Source organism: Manis pentadactyla, chromosome X (assembly GCF_030020395.1).
Source record: "Manis pentadactyla isolate mManPen7 chromosome X, mManPen7.hap1, whole genome shotgun sequence".
Classification (NCBI taxonomy): Eukaryota; Metazoa; Chordata; class Mammalia; order Pholidota; family Manidae; genus Manis; species Manis pentadactyla.
In genome coordinates, this window is record NC_080038.1 from 100,319,395 (window position 1) to 100,339,475 (window position 20,081).

At 43.4% G+C, this 20,081-nt stretch overlaps 1 pseudogene; it reads right to left on the reverse strand.

Moving 5' to 3' along the window:
* Positions 1–451: 451 nt before the first annotated feature.
* LOC118909155 (T-complex protein 11 X-linked protein 2-like) lies at positions 452–18,813 on the reverse strand (annotated as a pseudogene).
* Between the last annotated feature and the right edge of the window lie 1,268 nt (positions 18,814–20,081).

Sequence of the window (20,081 nt, forward strand, 5' to 3'; positions counted from 1 at the left end):
AAGTTCTGACTTCCAGAAGCCCTTATACTCACACTCTGGACAATTTCACAGAGGTCTCATGGTGCTCAAGACAATGATTTCTCACTAGAAAAAATAATGCTAGCAGCTGATGATACCCTGGTGCCTGCTCAAGCCAGCATACTGAAGAAAGATCAGTCACTGAAAGACAAACTGTGGGCCCACTGGCTTCTTCTCAGCTAGTTACAGGATAAGGGCACACGACCGGTGTCCAGTTGTAACACAGAAGGAACCAAGGTTTCCCTGCAGCCCAGAAGTTTATTGATGAAGGGGGTTGGGCCACTCAGTGTTTACATGCCTGTGCCCTGCGGTCCTGCATCCTGGATGTAGTGAGGAAGACTGTCTGCTCTGCCAGCCACAGGTGATCGCATCCCAACAACATGCTGAGCCCTCTCTTCTGGATCCCTGTTGTCAAGGCCAGGGGTCAGCACTATCAGATAGACTCCACTTGTGTTCCCTGTGCCTGAGCTGACAGAATGATATGGTTTTAGGATTTCAGCATAGCAGGGGCTAAACACCTGCTGGTTGGGATGCATCAGGTTGGGAAACGTCCAGCCCAGTTTTGTCAGCTCCCCCTCAGCGACAGTAAGGCCTCCTGGGAAGTCTACCCGAGATTTCTGCGTGTCGCGAACCAAACGGCATTGCAGAAGTACATGGGTCCACTTCCTGTGAACTAGCAAAAACTATGGAAAGGAGAAGATCAAAGGGGTTTGAGAAGAAATGCACAATGCCTTTGTGCTCTCTGCTCCCCAAAGTTTAAGTTACCTGAGGTATTTCACTGACCTACACACCCATTTGGGTAAACCAATTAAGTGAGATCTGCTTGGTTTATTCTGGGGGAGGGAACGTGACCAAGCTCCCCAACAGAGTGCATGATCAAAATATGTTAAGCTCATAAATTTCTGTCTGTTAATGAGACTATGTGGCTGTAAGTGAGCTCCTGGAGTGCATCTGACCTACTAGGAGGCTCCCAGATGTTGTACGTGAGATTCTAAGGTCCACATGTTCAGGCCAATGCACCAAATTCAGGCCCACACACCCAAAGCAGCTATGTAAAGATACGAAAGTTAGAAGCTGGTCAAGTTCAGTGCTTCCATTCCAGCATGGAATATGTCCTGCAGCCTAAGTCAGCATCAGTTCCTAGGAGGGAAGTAGAGGCCTGCTTGGTAGCTTAAAGCATGAGATACACAAAGGGTTTCCTACCATAGGTCTTGGGCTGCAGTCAGACAATGACCAGGGATGAATTAGTAGGGTTGGTGGGACAGTATCTCACACACCTCAAAGTCACATATCCTAGCTGCAGATACACCTCAGAATTATGCATTCACTTCAAACTGCAAGAGGTCAACTGCAACCCTGCATATTATAGATGAGGAAACTAAGGCCAAAAGAATTTCCCAGTGATCATGCTTTTCCATTTCTATGTGGTGTGGGAGCTGACTTCCAGGGCTGTGTCCACCAGATCATCCTCCCCATTCTTGCCAACCCTTGCCACCACAACCTGGGGGGGACTCTTACCGATGATGCTATGAACACAGTTATCCTTCTTAGCAATGTTCTGGAGTTGGCCTATAAGAGATGCTGCGTTTTCACTGCTCAGGGCAGTGAAGCCCCTGTCTCTGATGCCTTGATGGATTTCCTGAGACACTTGTTCACTCACACTCAGCATCCCCTCTTCAGACCTAGTGATGAAGGACAGAAAAAAGAATGGCCCTGGAATCGCAGCAAAGCACAGAGAGCGCCATTCCTGAAGCCAGGCCCACTCAAATGAGAATCCCAGCCCCCCACCACTAGTAGACAGCAGGACACCATGTGCAGGTGAAATACCTTCACCGTTAGACTCAAGGTGCCAACCAATTCAGACACATCGCGGTACATTCCACTTCAAAGGAAAGATAAATTGGACAAGGTCTATCCTTGCACCCACTCACTATTCTTTAGTCCCATACACTTTATTTAAATACTGTTTTAAGACTTTCTTGGGTATTTTCCGTGGTTGCTTTTCCTGTTTCACCAATTAAATGGTAACTGTGTTAAGAGACCTGCACTGTGTTTCCTCTTTCCACTTTGGCTTTAGTTCTTTGTAGGCCATGAATGATCAATGAATATTATTGACCAACTGATCAGCTTCTGGACATACACAAATCAAGTGTCACCTTTTCAAGTACAGAGTGACTCATTTTTAGGAAACTGGCTCCCATACTCTCCTCTTCAGAAAGAAGGTCTGTCCCCCCACCCTCTATCCCAAGCCTCAATATGACTTATCAAAGGACACCAACAATCTTTGCAGGTGGTTCCCAAGGTCCCCTGTGTGGCTTGTCATGAAGAATGAGCAATACCACAGTTACCTGAAACTTCCTCTTGTGTCCCTAACAGCACATAGTGTTTTCAAGGCTAAGCTTAATCTATGAAGTTTACCTGCAGTTAAATTCTTCTGTCAGGGCTTTGGTTATGCACCTGAGTTTATCCACAAATGCAGATGAGCTGAATAAGACATTACCATCGAAACTTCTGGCCACTCAAAGGACTCAGGCCAGGACGGTTCACTTGTGCAACTGGGACTCCATCTCCTGCAGCCAGGTTCTGTCCATCAGCAGAGTCTGCTGAGGAAGGGAAGAGTGGGCCTTCGGGAGAGGAGAGTTTGGGTGGGGGTGTTGAATACCAAACAAGAAGGTGCAGCTTTCACACACATTCCCAACCTCAGGGACATCTTCATTGTCAGGATCCCAGGGAAGAAGGTTCAGGTAACCCTGGGATAGCACCATTGTAGAGCTGCCAGCTCTCAGTTTTCATCCGCCCAATTTGGAGATGAACAGGCTGTGCTGGAGGAGGGGGGAGGATTGGGAGAACTCGGAGATGGTGGAGTGAGTCTGCTGCTGCTTTGATCGGCCATTTTGTGGTGCAGGCAAGGACATCTACGATACATAGGAGAAATATGCAATTATCTTCAAGCTCCCAGGCTTGAAGACTAAGGCTTTTAGACACACTCTTCGTCAATAAAGAAGTGACTTTGGAGGTCTTTCTGTCTCAGGGAAACGCTCCTACTTCCTACAGCCTCTCGTCCCCTCCCCCTAATCTTTTTATTTTTAATTCAAGACCTAGAAGATACACTTATCACAGTAAGAAGGCAGACCCAAGGTCAACTCTCTCTCTCCCTCTCCCTCCCTTAAATGTTAAACATACTGGGCTGCTCGTTGAGGAGTTCCTGGGATTTATTTCCTTCATCCTAGACAGAATGTTCCTGCAGATAAGGTTGAAGGCTCCGGAGAGTACAGCTCACCATGTCCATTTCCATCACATCATGGAAGACACCGCTGTCATACGAAGCAACCAAATATTTACATTATGAGAGGAAATCTAATGTGCATGGGTGGAACCCAAGTAAGGAGTCCTAAAATCACAGTATTTTAGACTTAAAGGGGGCCTTCAGAGCAGCAGTCCTCCTCCAATTTACAAATAAAGTCACTGGCCAGGAATCCAAGGCTACCAAGCGAGTTTCTGGCAGAACTAGGGACAGATACATCTCCTGACCTTTTTGTCACCAGTCTAGAGTTCTTCCCACTGTAGCCACTCTCTCACCTCCCAGAAACAGCAGTCAGTTGAAGGAAAATGACCAAAGTCTTAACCACTATCTGGGAGTAGTTATAACGATGGTGTTGGGAGTTTCTAGCTCATTGGGCATATCACTTTACCTTTCGGGGTCTTGGTTCTTCTAGCTGCAAAACAAGGATAATCTTCACTCCCATCCCTTCAGAGGGTTTGAGTTAGGACACATAGGGGACCATCTGGGAAATCTCTAGAGGAAAGAATTACTGCACTCCAAAGTTCAACGGCATTACTTCTTAAAGGGGGTCCAAGCAATCTGAAAGTCATCCAAAGGGCCCTGAGAGACTGTCCTTGGAAAACAAAAGCCAACAGTCCAGGGAGGAACATAAGAGCTACTGGTCAGTTCTTTAGTATGGGAAAGCTAGGAGGAGCAGCTGCTACAGCATGCTATTTGGCTCAGAGTTTTCTGGCACAATGCCTAAGGCAGATTTCAGGGACAGTACATTTGGTTTCTCAGTTCAGTAACTGCACAGGATCTGTTACATTCTCTAGTTTCTGCATGGCTTCATCTCGGACTGGTGCACACAGCAGGTTCATCAGGTTGAGGATGTAGCTAAAGAGATGAGGGATATCCAGGGCCCCATGATCTGTTTCCTGCTTGAGGAGATGCATGTCCAGAGCTTCTTCAGTCTCATTTCTTATGCAGTTCTGGCGTGGCAAAAGCAGTGGTAGCAAGATCTGCCCAGAGAAGAAAATCAAGTGGAGCCAAATTGTTAGAACTCCAAACAGTCTCCGAAGGACAGCCCGTTCAAGACAAAGCATCCCACCTCATGTATTTTGGGAGTCCAGAAACTAGGTCCAACATTTTCTTCTACAGACTATTATTTTTCTCTGTTTAGGGGCTGATTATAACTTAAGGCTTCATTGGGATCAGTGATAACAGTAGTAGTGCCCAATCATTTTCTGGGCAGAATGAGATAAAGGTGTGAAAAAAAAGGGGAGATAATGGGGGCAATTTAGTAACCACAAATGTTGTTCATGTAATGGTATATTAATGATACCAAAATAAAAAATAAAAATAAAGGGGGGGTTAAAAAGAAGTGCGTGAGCCAAACATATAAAATACATACCACCACGAGGTGATGAGGCATTCTGAATGAGGGATAAGGACATCTGCAGGTTGCTCTGCTTCACAGGGCAAAGATGGGATAGGGAAAGGAACCATTAAGGGCCACTTGAAATAGCCTTTTGGCTCAAAAGTGTATGCTCCTTATGTGCAAGGGCTCTCATTCATCTAAGCACTTCCAAAACACATAAAGCATAGTGGGGATTCAGTCAAAACGTTTAATTGAATGATTGTGGGCTCAAAATATCATGACTCAACTGTTCTTCTCTATTAATCAGTGATGAGGAATGTGGTGTGTGCCTTAAAAGAATGCTGTATCTTAACCAAGGCCAGATCCCGCAACATAGTTATCTCCCCTATTGTGTTGTGCTGGGGAACGTTGCAGAGGGAGTTGTGCACTGAGATCATGACGAGCCAATGGTTGTATGCATGAGATCACCAACTGTCCTTGGATGAATTTGTGTGACTAATAAATACGAGAGGTGCCCTCTCAGCACCACTCTTGAGCTGGTATGCCTTGAGTCCCCTGGCTGGCCTACTCAGGTCTTCGATATCTCATCACATCACCTCCTTTATCTGCGGGTCGGAGATGGGGAGGAGGCCGACAAATGATATGCAGATATTTTGTGTTGTCATAGCCAGAACCCAAATTTCAAGCTTCATCTCATACAAATAAAATGAAAGCGTCTCCATATTATCTATTTAAGTAGTGGACCTTGCTCAGAAAGGAAGTATGCTACTTGGGATGTCACTATCTCCCCACAACCCAAAGTTCTGGGATGTGCAGGAACTTAACATCCACAAATGGAAGGTTGGTTACTCATCTCCTGAATTTCTTTTAGAAGTTCAAGAGCACAGGTGAAGTCGGGGGAAGTACACAATAGCTGCTCTATCAGGTGGTCCCAAAAAGCACTGGACATTTTCTCCACAAACCAGCCTTCCGGACTGCAGGAAGGATGAATGAGAAAATCACTCTTTGCCCAGAGAATTGCTATAGGATCATAATCTCCTAAATCCCAAGCAGCATTTAACATCATGAAGTACCGTTCAACTGACAGGCCAGGCACTGCATTTAAGCTTGAGCAGAGTTGGATGAACTAAGCTTAGTCTCAGATGCAAAGGCCCTAGCCACACCCTCTCAGAAGTGTACCTCAGGCTTCCTAAGAAGTTCTCTTCCTGCAGTGGGAAGAACCGTGAACCAGGGATTGAGCTCTTGAGCTCTAGCCCTGGTTCTGCATCTAACCTATATGTGTGCCTTAGCTTCCGTTTCCAAAGACACATACTTTGAAGTGGGTGGTCATTTATAAAGAATAGATCCTTTGAACTGGATGATCTTTTTACTTCAGTCTCAAAATCCAGGAAAGGATTTATTTTCCTTCTTGATAACACCTGAAAAAGTCTTACATACAGCTCAAACTCAGCAAGCAGAAAATTGAACTCACCTTCCCCTTTCACACCTGCTCCTCGTTCACGGAAACTAGAAAGCAATTTTCACCTCAAAAAATACAATAATAATGCATGCTTTTGCTAATTTGTTTATAATCAATAAAAAGACAAATGAACAAAAGTCAACATTCCTCCCCCAACACACCAATCCCATCTGTGAGATGTCACCAACTACTGTTTATCTGGTGTGTGCCAGAGTCCTTCTTAATTACTTTCCCCTTAATCCTGTGAGAGGACTTATCACTGCACAGTAACTCTCTGTCTGACTATGTCCCCTGCAGAAGCTTCCTGATGGCAAAGGCAGCATCTTGCTTGACTGTAGGTCCCCACACTCAACATTCTGCCTTCCACCCCGTGGGTCCTCAAATGTTTGTTGAAGAAATATCCAATGATGAGATTGCCCTTAAGGATCTGTAACTGTGATGAGTAGCATTGTAAGCCAAAACGTCAACCCAATCGCCAATTATTTATAAAGAACACATAACCCCAAATGCTGTTTCAACCTCTTTTCTGTGTACTTTCTACATGACTGCACTACAATAAGGCTGTAAAAAGCAAAACGATGGAAATCAAGCTCTAAACAGTATTACTTTCTCTGCTTCACTGGCCACTGTCCCCACCACGACCCCTAGCCACTTTAACAGATCCTCCCTCTCCTAGTTTCACTTTCTCTGCACCCCTGCCACAAGAAAATAAACCTAACCTGGGTTCCAGGGACCGTGAAGGTGGTAAGGAAAATGCTAGGAGACCTGTGTTTTGGTGAAAACCTCCCTCAGGGAAGCTGTGCCTGCCATGGGTACGTGTTGGCAACAGGCAAGGGCAAACTAAGCAGCGGGAAGATCAAGAGAAACACTGACAGAGCTAAGCGCTTTAGTCGTAAGATTCCCAGAGTGGCAAAAGAGAAGCGCTTAAGGTGGGAAATTAGGAAGGGTATGTTTCATCTGTTGGAACCAAGTAAGACTACTCAAACTTGAATTATAATTGATAAAAATGTTTCAAATCTGGTCAAAAGTCAACGAACCTGTGCTGGGAGGAGGAAAAGGGAAAAAAATAGAAGCATCTGTACCTGTTGAGAGGTAAAACACTCTCTTCCATGTAGAAATCTTGGTTTACCACGATTTCATGAGCAATGCTAAGCTCAGAAACTTCGCTGGCTATCTCTGTCAGATCAGTCACAGAAAGTGCTTGTGGCCAGCTCTCTGGAAAAAGGCATAGCAATTCTTAGCAGGAAACCCACCTGAGCAGAATTTCTGTTTTACTCAGAGGTTCACTTGGCCAAGTAAGGCCCCCAGATTTAGATTCATCAAGCAAATTTACACACTCACTCAATCACTCTGGTATATATATTTGAGCTTCTCTGAACTCTTTGCCCTTCAACAGCATTGGAAACTCTGAGAGAGGTCAGGCATGCGGAGAAGAGAAGTTAGCTTATGAAGGAAAAATTGAAACTGATTTCGAAGCCTTTGCTTGAAACATCAAAACAAGAAATAAAACACAGCAAAGACACAACGAGCAAGTTGTGGCCTATAAAATAAACATTTATCTAAAGGTTCCTCTTTCCACTACCCTCTTCCGACCTCTGATGAGATAGGAAGATGGACAAGGTGAGAGTCTCCTTACAGACAGCACTGCAAATCTTACTAGATGGCTCTAAAGCTGAGGCATGCTTAAAGCAAGGTTCCCAAACCTGGGGATTCCACAGGCCAACACATTTTCAAAAATACACAAATAAAAATGAGTGCCTGACAACCATATGCTAAGTTTTGTTTTTCCACGTAATGACATTAAAGTAAACAAACAAAAATCTAGCTTATCATCATCCAAACCACCATTTCATTAAAAAGTACATTTTCACATCTCAAAAGGCAGAGAGGAAACAGTCAGAATAGAGCAATCCTTTAAGTTGGATCAATTTAACTATACTTTACAAAATCGTTATACTATCTTTGCTTCATTTCACTCAAGGTTGGTGAGAACTTTGTCACACACTAGCACTGGAATTTGGGAGCCACAATTCTGAGTTCGTTATACAGACTACTTACACCCGTGATACAAAGTACATACCGTAGTTAAAACTATTACTTGGTGTACTTGGCATATACAATAAACTATGCAATAAAACCATTTTCTCACTCACTTTCAATATAGTTCCATAATTTGTTCAGAGAGAACTGTTTGTCCCCAAGATACAGGAAATCACCTGTGAGAATCCTAAAACTCTCACCAAAGACATGGTTTACTTAGGCATATTTACATCTCATTAAAAAAGTCAACAAAAGTTAGTCCCATCATTTCCCATCTCCTTTGTACCCTAATTACAAAGCTACATATGGTAAAACATACCACTGAATCAATTCATTAAGCCATTTATTTGAGAGACACTGTGAACTAGGAATTGTAGCATTCTGTTTACTAGCAGTGACCCTAAGGGGCCGCGTAAGAGAGTCATATACGATTCAGCTTAATGGATCATCATCCCAACTATTTTTCCCATTTCTGCCTTTAAGAGTTTAGATCAAGTCACTACATTTGCACAAATCAGACTGATGTTTGAGTAAGTTCACTGAAGATTATTGTAAGACATTGCAGTTTTGAGTTCCTGTGAGGTTGGCTAGTTAATGCCTATCATAAGGTGTGGAAGAGACCTCAGGCCCCTATTCAGAAAAATACTATTATTACAGATCTGAAGAACTTTACCCGAGAGCAGTGATTATTCTTATGTCAACAAAGCAACCCTGGAAAAGGACAGAACACAGTTCCAGCACTAAATAATTTGGATCCTTTCAGATCGACCGTGAATCTACCATTTGCAATCTACAAAATCAGAATACAAGAATGCAATCTATTTCCCATGCTTTCGACTAACTCCAACACTCTCAAGTCTTGTCCAACATAAGTAATTATGCTTTGTTGTTCTCTCTCTCTGGAGCCAGAAAGCCTTTTATTGTTAGTTGCCAGTGGGGGGCGTAGGTCCTATATGTAAGGATTAGAATGATGAAAAAGACAAGGAAAAGAACAATCCGAAAGAGGAGCTGCAGGAGGATGAGGAAGGAGAAGTGCAAGGTTGCAAGACCCTTGCGTGTTCCTTAAAGGCACTTAAGGCCCAGGCTGCCTAGTTCTTTAACCCACTGCTATCAAACCCTGCCCTAGGAAGTGGTAATAGAGTTCTAGACCTGCCAGGAGAGTGGCTGTCTAAGCAGAAGCTCTTGTTTTCCCGGTTCTGCACTGGTGTTTTAGGCTTACCGGCCCCACTCTCTGTTTCACTGGGATCATTCTGGAGCACTGTTTCTTCAATCCTGGGCCTCTTGATGTTATCTGGAATTGGGAGGAAAAGAAGAGACGAGTTGGTGGTGTAAGATCTGACTCTGCCCCAGGGATGGGGGAGGAAGGCTCTTAAACTACCACAATGTGCCTGCATGACTGTACCTGCTGCTCGCTGATGAGGAGGTGGCGGACAGGGGCTTCAAGGGCCTCTCCTTGGAACAGCTGGGGTCCTCAGGCAGCCCTGGCAGGGAGGAGAACTTGGGACTAGCAGGGCTTCCTTTCCTGAAGTCAAAGAAGTTTGGCGTTGGGCAAGCAGAAGAGGATATCAAGGCCCGGAGATGTACAATGACTTGCCAGAGGGCACAGTGCCCATAACTGGCCACGCTGGGAGAGGGAAGGGAGAGGGAACTTCCTCTAGTCTTGTTGCCTTTACTCAGTCTGGAAATGACCCCCTTCCTCCTCCACTTCTGCCTCAGACCCTCCTTTGGCTATGACGAGGGCGGGCGTGTGGGCTCAGGCGGCAAGAGAACCACCCCTGCCAGCACACACATACACACACACACCCCTGGGGACCCTGGTGCCTCACCTCCGGCCAGTCCTTAACCGCTTTTCCGCTCAGCTGTGCCTGCCGGTGGAGCCTCTCTTCCTCTCCAGTCCGGTCCTGGGACATACCATAGCAGCAGGGGCAGGAGGGGAGATCGGCAGGAACGGGTAGGATGGAACCACGGGCGTGATGAAACCCACCGGGCGCACACCCCTGCCTGCCAACGACGCTAGGTGGAAGAGTCCAAAACCTGAAGACAAAGGGTGACCAGTCTCCCGGGTCGTAGGATGGGGCATGACCCCAGGGTGCCGCGGAGACCAAGGGGGCAGGAAAGGCAAGCAGGACCCACCGTTGGGCGACAGAGGTGGGAGATGGAGCTTCCCCCTGAAGAGGCCTCAGGCTCATATCTTTCTCATAGGCTCGAAGCCCGTCAGAAACTTGGAATTAACCTCAAATCCTGTTCCTCCCCCACAGGCGAGGACCTGTCCAATGTTACTATCCTCTCTCCACAGAGCAGAGCAGAATTAGATAACCGTTTAGAAAGGAAAAGGAGCATTAGTGGTGTGCGTGTGTGTGTGTGTGTGTCTGTGTCTGTGTGTGTGTGTGTGTGCGTGTGACCTCATGCTGCTCATGTAGTCCTTAGAAATGAACAATCACCAAGATTACAGAATTGTGTCTTGAGGTTTTTCCTTCTAAGGGAATCCTCCACACAATGTGAAGGAGACAGGCTGTTAAACTCTCACTTTATGAGTATGGAAGCCAAGAACCATTTTAAAGGGCTGGTCATAGAAGCTGTGTGGTGAAGGGGAAAGACCATAATTCTGTGAGGGGGCCTGGAGTTTGGTTGGGGTCTCCCAACTGAAGAACTGGCATGTTTTCCATTACAATCCACCTGTGAGCCTTGGAGATCATCTAGAACCTGAGAGTGCTGGAATACACGACTTTAAGGGCCCTTAGGTTGCTCATTCTTTAATCCTAGGTTACTTTTTCACTCCATTGGCCATTTACCACAGTGATAAGAGGACACCTGGATTGGCCCATTTTGAAATTATGGACAAATATGTACATACTTTTTAAAAGATGCTTCTACACTACACTATTCCATCCTGCTTTTTTATCCTGACTTAATTTCAAAATGCACTAGCTGTTTTTTTTCTTTTTTTCATAAAACAAGACAATTTGATCACATCCTCATCCCAAACCTTGCCTTGCTAGTGTCAGAAGTGTGGATGTCTTGCACACATATGTGTTTTGAGAAAGCAAGTTATGTAGGAGAGGTCCGAGAACTTTCCAGCCTAAGGAAGCTCTACCCTACCCTCCAGGTCTAAGAGTGTCATAGGAGGGGTCATCGCCAGTAAACTTACTGCTTCACTGGGCAGCATGTAATGGTAATAAATACTAAATCTGAGTACCTTCCTCATCCTCTCCTCATACTTGGCTCAGCAAAGTCTACTGTGACACAAAGCTCAGGAGAAGCAGTTAAATATAGTTTTCTTAGTTTGAACATCACATTTTACATTCATAAAGCAGATGTGTCATTACACTAGAAGTTGATTTCTCTTTTAAAAAATCACATTTCTACTTGTTTTCTTTTTCATAAGAAAAGGTATCTAGAATAATACCAATCTGTTTCCTCACAAAAAGTTGCACTCTTAAAAAAAAAAATCTACGCATTGGTACCTAATATCCCATTAGTACAAAACTCATGTAAGTTAAACTGTCTTTAAAAAAAAGTCTGTATTTTATAGAGCAGTTATAGGTTTGCAGCAAAATTGGGCAGAAGGTACAGAAATCTCCCACTGCCCTCGGCCCCCATACATGCATAGGCTGCCCCATTATCAGCATCCCCCCTATCCGCAGAGTGCTGCATTTCTTACAATTGATTATCCTACATGGATACATTATTGTCACCCAGAGTTCATAGTTTACGTTAGGGTTCACTCTTGGTTGTTGTGCCTTCTGTGGCATTGGACAAATGTGTATAGACATGTATCCACCATTATAGTATCACACAGAGGAGTTCCACTGCCCTAAAAGTCATCTGTGCTCTGTCTACTGATCCCTTGCTTCCACCTAATCTTTGGCAGCCATTGATCTCTTTTCCAGAATGTCATATGGTTGGACTCATCCAGTAAGTAGTCTTTTCAGATTGGCTTCTTTCAGTTAAGATTCCTTCATTTCTCATCATGCCTTGATCGCTCATTACTTTTTAGCTCTGAGTAATATTCCATTGTCCAAATATACTACAGTGTATGGATCTAGTCTCATCTACTGAAGGACATCATGGTTGCTCCCAGGGTTTGGGAATTCTGAATAAAACTGCTATAAACATCTGTATGCACGTTTTCACGTGGACAGTAGTTTTCAGTTCCCTTGGGTCAATACCAAGGCATGTGAGTGCTGGATCATATGGTACGAGTATGCTGAACTTTGAGGGAAACTGCCAAACCGTCCTCCAAAGTGTCTCAGCCATTTTGCATTCCCACCAGCAATGAATGAGAGTTTCTGTTGCTCCACATCCTCATCACATTTGGTGGAGTTGCCCTTCTGGATTTTGGCCATTCTTGTAGTTGTGTGGTGGTACCTCCTTATTTTAGTTTGCTATTCCCTCCTTGCATAGGAAGGGGAACATCTTCTCATATGCTAATTTGCCGGCAGTATATTTTCTTTGGCAAGGTGTCTGTTAAGGTCTCTGGCCCAATTTTTAATCAGGTTGTTTGGGTTCTGTTTGTCGAGTTTTAAGAGTTGTTTGTATATTTTAGACAACACTCCTTTATCTGATATCTCTTGCAAATATTTCCTCCCAGTCTATGACTTGTCTTCTCATGGCACATCCTCTTGATGTTGTCCTTGGCATGGCAAAAATTTCTAGTTTTAATGTGGTACAGCTTGTCAATGATTTCTTTCATGGATTGTGTCTTTGGTGTTACATCTAAAATGACATCACCGCAACCAAGGCTGTCTAGGTTTGCTCCTATGTAATGTCATTGGAGATTTACAGTTCCACATTTTACATTTACATCTGTGATCCATTTTGACTTACTTGTATGTTCTGGGTAAGTTCTGTGTCTATATTCATTTTTTTGTTGCATGTGTATGTCCAGTTATTCCAGTACCATTTATTGTCGAAACTATCTTTTCTCCATTGTATTTATTGCCTTTGTTCCTTCATCAAAGATCAATTGACTGTATTTACATAGGTCTATTTCTGGGCTCCCCATTCTATTTCAATTTGCCAGTACCACACTGTGTGGATTAGTGTAACTTTATAGTACATCTTGACATTGGGTAGGGTATGTCTTCCAACTTTGTTCTTCTCCTTCAATACTGTCTTGGCTGTTCTGGTCCTTTTGCCTCTCCATAGAAACTTTAGGATCATTTTATCAATATCCACGAAACAACTTATGGGGTTTTTACTTAGACTGCATTGAATCTATACATCAATTTGGGAAGAACTGACATCCTCATAATACTGAGTCTTCCTATCCAAGAATATAGACCATTTCCCCATTAATTTAGCTATTCTTTGATTTCATTCCTCAGAGCTTAGTGATTTTACTCAAAGAGATGTTGCACATAGTTTGCCAGATTTATACATACTTTTTCCCTATCTGGAGTACTAATATAGATGGTATTGTTGTTCTACTTTCAAATTTCACTTGTTTATTGCTGGTATATAAGAAAGCAATTGACTTGAGTATATTAAGTTGGTATCCTGCAGCCTTGTTATAATCACTTATTAATTCCAGGAGTTTGTTGATGCTTTCAGATTTTCTTCATAGATTATCATGTCATCTGTGAAAAAAAAAGAGATAGTTTGTGCCTTCCTTCCCAATCTGTGTAGCTTCTATTTCCTTTTCTTGTCTTATGCATTGACTAGAGTATCCAGTATGAAGACTTATCTCGTTTGTTATCCTAGGGTAAAAAATTTCATCTTTTCAGTGTTGAGTGTGATGCTAGCTGTCAGATATTGCCTTTATTATGTTGAGGTGCATTCCTTCGAAACATAATTTTGTTTAGACTTTTCATTGTGAAGGTATTTTAATTCTGTCAAATGCTTTCCTGCATTTATTTAGATGATTGTGTCATTTTTGTCCTTCATTTTGTTAACGTGGTGTATCACATATTGCCTTTTGGGTGTTGACCCGTGCTTACATCCCAGGGACAAATCCTGTATTAAATGTATAGGTATAAACTTAGCAAGAACATCGATACAAGGAAAGTTTTTTCCGAATGACAAGGAATTGTCATTCCATCTATACAAGGAATACTTTTTCCTTCGTGATAGTGAGCAAATGAAAGGACAGTCACTGTCCATGGACAGAATAGTTCAACATTAAAAAGATGTCAATTCTCCCTAAGTTAATTTATAGATTGAATAAAATCTCAAAAATAGCAGCAAACATTGTTATGGAGTTAGACAAGTCGATAATAAAGTTCATAGTTTAAAAAATACAAGAATACCTAGGATATAAATGAAAAAGAAAACCTACGAGAGGGGAGGAATGATACCAGACATTCAAGCACGGTGTAAAGCCTCTGCAATTACATCATGGCACTGGTACCTGGACAGATACATAGCCCAATGGAACAGAAGAGAAAACACAGAGATGCACCCAAGTACATACGAAACTTCTAGGATTAAAAAAAGGGGGGGGCATGTAACATCACTGGGGCAAAGATGGACATTTCATAAATGGTGCTGGATCAACTGAGACATTTGGAGAAAAATAACAGTAGATTCATATCACACACCTTCCAGAAAACGAACTGCAATGGTGTTAGGGATTTAAACATAAAAAAATGAAAAGACAACAAGTTCTTGAAGAAAATATGGCGGAACTTTTCTTTAACCTCAGTGTAGGCAAAGGCTTTCTAACTGTGACTCAAATTAGGAAGCCGTGAAAGACAAGAACGATCAATTTGACTGCACAAAAACTTTTTAAATGTTTGACAAACACATCCAAAATAAATCAAAAGGAAACTGAGAAACTGGGACAGAGGACTTGCAGCATACACCATGGACAAATGGGTAATGTCCCAAATATATAGAGAACTTTTAAATATTGAAGGACAAAGGGCTAAAAGTTTTGTCAAGAAATGGGAAAATGATATGAACAGACAATTCACAAAATTATATATCCCGGTCCTCAAACACATGATGATTCAAATTTGCAATCAGACAAATGAACACTAAAACAAAAAAGTGACCCTTCACTGGGAAGACATTTCTGACTCTGAATGGTGGTAATGATTCGCATACCCAACAATTAAATGAGCAATTGAAATCAATGAGGGTGGGGGCAGGTCCCAAACTCAAATACAAAGAGCGACAAATGACTCTAACCATATTGTAAATGACTATCTTTACCACTCTGAGAGGTGAGGAAGAAAACAGCTAAGCTAAGAAACTTGGGAAAACAGTATTTTCACTGCATCCTCTGAGGCTAAAGACAAAAAGAATTCTACAAAAATACAACTTAGTAAACAGGTCTGTTTCTAACAGGGATATAGGTTAGCATTTCTGCAACTACTTTATGTGTATACGTCATGAATGAACAAACCGGTAAGCAGTGTAGATAAAGTGAGCCAGATCAGAGAAGTTACAGATAAGGCTAGAATGGATTGAAATAAGATACATCAGTATCTTTTAATATCTATACATATAGGTAGGTATAGAAATAAATATAGATGTGTCTGGAAGTGTGGGTACATACATGCAATGTATTTCCTTCTTTGTTTTGATGGACAGGGCCTAGCAGCAATGAAATCCCACTAACAATGGATGCGCACAGAAACTGGATTCTAAATGTCAGTCTCCAAGAAAAGGACCCAAGGAACCTTCCAGACGTGGTTTGATGCCAGGGCTGCAGTGGGAAAAAACACAAAATGAACATGAAAATCTTATGGTGCTGGTGTGATAAAGGATAGGGTCTGTCAGAAGAACACAGAACCAACCAAAAGGGGCTCCAGATGACCAGAGCTGGAACAATTCAAGGAACAAAATAAACAGTGACCTAATTTGACTATAACTGATACTGTATCATGGTTGTTTGGGAGTCCAGAATGATAAAAATAATTTGAATAAGTTATCTGAATCAGTAATTTGAGACAAATTTTGTAAAAAAATTCGAAATGTATAAATAAATGGGGGAGAAAGGATGGCTCTTCAGAATTCCAACAAGTAAATGTGAAAGGAATGAGGACAATAGGAAGTCAGCATTAGGTCATAACTGTTGTAGGCGAGATCCCCAGATGGATTCTAAAAGCAGTGAGGAAACGTCCGAGAAGAAACAGGTATTTTCATAGCCTCAAAGTGTTTCCTACACAAGTTGATAAAGTATTTGTCATTAACAATGGGAAAACAGCAGCATTACCTGGAGCAACATAAATGCCACCACCTCAATCAAGTGATCAAGATGAACACCAGCAGTAGCAAGTACAACATACAGACACCATGTGCCCTGAAATGATGGATGTAGAAAGGGAGCAAAATCACTTTTTCAGTATCATGGTATAAGCCTTAAAATTAAGACCCAATGATATACATGCCTTGACATCTGGGGAAAACCCAGAGGACCTCGAATGGCCTAACCACAAGTTCCCCTGCGTGTTGTTTTCCCACAAAGAAGGTTCCCTGGCCAAAGAACCCTTATTATCATGGGAACTAGGCACAGTGCCTGCTTACCCCTGAGTAGTCAGTTTCCATTCACAACCAGCCCACAGAATCATTCAAACAAGCCGATCCTCCCACGGGAACCAAGGATCACTTCAGCCTCTTGTTACTATGAAGACTGCCCCCTACAGTTCCTGGTTTTCACTCTCCAGAGCATGACACCTGTGAAGCACTACCTGGCAAGCAGCGTCCTCCTCGCCAAGGGGCTGAGTAAATGTTATTAATAAACTTCTATGGATGTCACCTGCTCAGTGTCAGGTGTCATGTGTTCGGAAACCCTCACTCATAACACTAGAATGGAAAGTCCTCCATCACCAGTGGAGGTAAACATTAATCCTTCCCCAAAATGCGTAACTTAAATCTAATGCTAAGAAAATGTTGGGCAAACCCAAATTGGCAGACATTCTATAAAATACCTGACCAGTATAGGATCTTCAAAAGTGTCAGGGCCAAGAAATAGAAGCAACCTAAGTGTCCATCAATAGATGGATAAAGAAGATGTGGTACATTTACACAATGGAATATTATTCAGCCATAAGAAGAAAACAAATCCTACCATTTGCAACAGCATGGATGGAGCTAGAGGGTATTATGCTCAGTGAAATAAGCCAGGTGGAGAAAGACAAGTACCAAATGATTTCACTCATATGTGGAGTATAAGAACAAAGAAAAACTGAAGGAACAAAACAGCAGCAGAATCACAGAACCCAAGAATGGACTAATGGTTACCAAAGGGAAAGGGACTGGGGAGGAGGGGTGGGAAGGGAGGGATAAGGGTGGGGAAAAAGAAAGGGGGCCTTATGATTAGCATGTATAATGTGGGGGGGGCATAGGGAGGGCTGTGCAACACAGAGAAGACAAGTAGTGATTCTACAACATCTTACTACACTGATGGACAGTGACTGTAATGGAGTTTGTGGGGAGGACTTGGTGAAGGGGGGAGTCTAGCAACCATAATGTTCTTCATGTAATTTTAGATTAATGATAATAAAATGAATTTTTAAAAAAAGCATCAGGGCTATGAAAGACCCAGAAAGATTGAGGAACCGTCAGCCTGGAGGAGACAAAGGAGAAACGATGGCCAGATGCCCTGGCAGTATCCTGAATGGGATCCTGGAATAGGAAAAGTACATTAGTGGGACAACCGGTGAAATTAAAATAAAGTATCTCGTTTGTTAATAGTATTACATCAATGTTAATTTCCTGGTTTTGCTCATCCTTCCTTGGTGTTGTAAACTGTTAACATTAGGGAAATCTGGGTAAAGATGCTCTGTGCCATTTTTTGCGACCTTAACATGCATCTAAAATTACTCATAATAAGGAATTAAAATATACAAGGTCAATGGTTAAAGACATGGTCAGTCTATAAATCACATGGTTTAATAATACTTGGACAGCTGAAACACAGCAAGGAAGACAGTAGGATAAATGTTCACAGCATGTCACCCATTAAAAAATGAATTCAAACTGCTTTGTGAGCCCATTTTAAGGAATGAAGCTGCATTCATGCCCAGGATGTACCTGAATACTTACTTATTTGATCTCCACCGGAGAAAAGCATTTTAAATATAAAAGAAGTGAAACACAATAGAAAGAGAAGTATATATACATATATACAATTCAATATTTACAATTTAAGGTTTTAAGGTCTGGGGCCTTGCCCAGTTCGTCAACATTTACTGGTGATGTACTAGATAAGGGAAAGATGTATTGGCCATAGCCAAGGACATGAGGACATGTCTGTCACTATAAAAGCCAAAGAGTAGCATCCAGTCCACCCTGGAGGGACCTCAAAATAGGCGCTATGTCCACACACCCAGTATAGTCCCAAAGAAGGGGACAAGCAGGAGGTGAAAGAGGTAATGACCAGGGGAGTGCTGGTGTTTCCCCGTCCATCCATTTGGAAATTTCTGCCCTCAAAGCTGAATAGTCTGGGTGAATACACTGGCTGTTGTGAGGGGAGAAGCAATTGGGTGGTGGGTTATGTTTTGATTAGGTCGGTACATGGGCCTGGAAATGTCTCAGGCTGGGTTTCGAAGTAGCTGGTCATCGGCTCACCTGAACAGGATGAACAGTTAGTACATGACCGATTCGGGAGCGCACTGGCAAATGTGTGGGCGGTGGGCCGCCTTTGACATAAGTCAGTCTGGTTGGTGGGAACTCAGTAGGACCCTCTGGTTCAATAATAATCATCAGGGTTGTCACTGTACCTTCCCAGGTCTACTTGAAGTTGTTTAAGTTCAGTGAGAGCAGGGTTTATGCACAAGTGGGGCCAAACTCCCCGGCTGCCTCCACAAGGGGGCAGACCCTCTGTGGAGGTAATCCTTGCCCTCCCTTGAAAGTGTGGCCCTGTGGATCAGGGGGCATCCAGGGGCATCAGGAGGACCTGGGATACAGGCAGATTTGGGAGTAGCAGGGTGTTTGAGGGCTGAAGACCCCAGGGGGTTGTGGTCTGGAGGAGAGGGCTGCAGGTATGGGGCAAAGTAGGATAGGGTAGAGGTTTCTCTGAGGGCACTGACCTGTTTGGACCCACACCCTCTGTAGAAGGCTCAGTTCGGGGATGTTGTCTCCCATGGAGAGCATGCTTAGACCCACACCATCCATAGGAGGCTTGGGTTCGGGGGCTTCAAGCGTTCCCAGTGTCAGAGGAAGCAACCTGAGGGACTATCGCACGGAACTGGGTGTTGGTTCCCCATCTAGAATGAATGGGAAGAAGGACTAGTGAGTAGAGAGTCTGACATCTCGGGGTCATTACACCCACTGGCCGAGGGTGTGGTCTAGCACCGAACAGTGCTCTGGACTGGATGTCTCCATCCAGTGCGGTCATGATGGCAAGTGAAACCATTTCACTGCTGTCAGTTCCCATGTATCTAGACCCAGCCTGGGAGTGAGGTCAGGGAGCCCTAGTACTTGACTAGGGCAAGGCTTGCGATCAATGGTGCAGAGCCCAAGCAGCACCACTTGGACATCCCCAGCGGAGGGGAGGCAGCTCTTAAGCGAATCTAGCATACCCCTTCGCCCTGCAATCTGCTGGAGGGACAGTGTCCTCGAGGAACAGTGCTCCTGGCTCCAGGATTCCCTAGTGACCTCACACTTTGAGAGAGAGCACTGCACTGAGTGGGTAGAATCTGTGATGTTTGCCCTTTGAGAACTCAGGCCTCCTCAGCTACGAGAGAATATATTTTATCCTCTTCGAAGCCACCTACTCAGTGGTAATTTGTTATAGCAGCCCGGGGACAGTAAGCGTCACCCTTCCCCATTGAATTCTTCTCTTGCCCCCTCCACAAGATGTGACTGCTATCCTTAATAAGGTATTTATCCCTTACGCAGGCTACACACGCATGCATTCCTCCCAAAAAACCCGTTAACTGATATGTGACTGTTCGGCACCTTCTTAATTTTCACATACATGGCGTCTTAATGTTTCTAACCTTCTGGAACTAGCTTCTCCCCTCACCCAT